We start from the raw sequence: 2,072 nt of genomic DNA, 5'->3' as shown, positions 1-2,072 counted from the left end.
ATATAAACTATATAATATATAAAAAGTAGGAAGAAAAATATGTGAGGATGAGATGACATGTGACATGAAGGAAAAAATGTAAGGAGAAAGTGACATGTGGCATGAGGGAAGGAGAAAGTGTCATGTGGCATGAGGGAATGAGAAAGTGACATATGGCATGAGGGTTATGATTTTCTAATATTTGAAAGTATATTAAGATTATTATATTGTTAATAGAGAAAAATTAAAATTCTAAGAATCTGAACTGTAATATTAAAATTCAGTGCGAAAAATGTCAAAAAACTTTGATGAGGTGAAAAAGTACAATTATTCTTAGATTAATGGTAAACATTAAATTATATAGATAGATTAATGTAAAGAAATAATTTGAATGTGAAAAATGATTTCAATTTCATCTAATGTTCAATGACTATTACTTTTTAACATAACAAAACATAGATGTTGTAAACACTCAATTTTAGTGGGGTAGCGACATGAACCAATCACTAATTAATATTAAATTATTATTAGCATATAAAATATATAATATATAAAAAGTAAGAAGAAAAACATGGGAGGAGGAGATGACATGTGGCATGAGGGAAGGAGAAAGTGACATGTGACATGAGGGAAGGAGAAAGTGACATGTGGCATGAGGGAAAGAGAAAGTGACATGTGGCATGAGGGAGTTTTTTTTATTATATTGTTAATAGATTTTGACTTATTTTGCTATCTATAAATCACTCTTTATGATTCATTTTTATTTACCTGGTACATCACAAAAATTGCATTAAGGAGGTATCCATCTTATCCGATAATAATTCATGGTTTGTCGAAAAAAATTATTTTATTGACTACATATCAAATTATTCTTTTAAATATATAAGTGACACCAACTTGGTTGTTCTAATAAATACTGGTCAAATAAGTCTTCATAAATCTTAAATGTCAAAGTCTGGAGATATTTTGAATTGCCCCTATGGAAGTTTTAGAAGAATAAAATTGGTTTCATTTTTAAAATTTGAAGAACTTATTTCCCGAATCTTTTCTTTGTATGTCCAAATTAGTGAAACTTGTATGTTTGAAGGACTCATTGGACGTTTTACTTTATCATATGCTATTAGTAATGAACTCTCTAAGTCTTGACCCAAACAATACTGTCATGCCATTGTTATCACCACCACCACACCATCGTGGAGTGACTACCCCTAATCACCACCCTTAGTGATTATCGATGTCATCCCTACCACACCCACCAGACCACGACCACCACATGTGAACACTCAATTTTGTCCAACTTCTTTACAATAATATAAAATGTTCAGAAAAAAGGAGAAGAGAAAAAAGAATTAAAAGTTTGCATTTTTTATTGTCTCTTAGCTAACTTTATCTTTGAATCATAATCAACTTGAATAAAAAAAAGGGGAATTACTAGTTGCATACACAAATACACTTGGAAATCAAAGAGCCACTAACTTAGGGGCATAAAAGTCTAGTCCCGGAAAGTAGATGAGCTTTTGAGGGATTCCCTCTTTCTTTTTTTAAGCCACAAGCCAACTTCAGTCCATAAACCAAACTAAAGTCCTTAAAGCCAATGAAGTTGTTAACATTTCATTAGACAAACGTATAATTACAATCACTAGGTATATAAGTAAAGAGGACAAGGCACTGCCCCTGAAGGTTCAAATACTTGATAAACAAGGCATACAAAGAGATTATCATTTAAAACCGTACAAGGCATTTCATTTGGAATAACCATGAAGATGGTTGAAAGAGATCTGACACCTAATGTCATCAGTTATATGTTGCAAAGTTATTGGATGGATGAAGCCATGACGCTCCTAACAGAAACGCGTCATTAAAACTCAGTTCTAGGCACCATAACTTGTGATTTTCTTCTTGATGGCATGTCCAAGTCAGGAAGAAGCATGGATGAACGGGACGGAGTTGAGGCTGTGCGTGCCAATTCCACCACCTAATTCCCTCAGTTGTAACTGCAAAAAGAGATTACAATCATAGCATTAGAGTTAAGAACCCGTAGTGAAAATTCAGTCATGACAAAAACTCAAAAAAAAAGCATGATGTGAATTAAT

General features: G+C 32.5%; 1 long non-coding RNA gene across 2 annotated transcripts in view; it reads right to left on the bottom strand.

The window, feature by feature from the left end:
- Window positions 1,359-2,072, bottom strand: part of LOC109348175 — a 2,304-nt gene continuing 1,590 nt past the window's right edge. For both annotated transcript variants that reach the window (XR_002107706.1, XR_002107707.1), the window contains one exon: window positions 1,359-1,973. This is a non-coding gene — a long non-coding RNA (uncharacterized LOC109348175). The remainder of the gene's footprint in view (window positions 1,974-2,072) is intronic.

Source organism: Lupinus angustifolius, chromosome LG01 (genome assembly GCF_001865875.1).
Source record: "Lupinus angustifolius cultivar Tanjil chromosome LG01, LupAngTanjil_v1.0, whole genome shotgun sequence".
Classification (NCBI taxonomy): Eukaryota; Viridiplantae; Streptophyta; class Magnoliopsida; order Fabales; family Fabaceae; genus Lupinus; species Lupinus angustifolius.
Note: the sequence above shows the minus strand (reverse complement) of the source record. Positions and strands in the feature narration are given on the sequence as shown.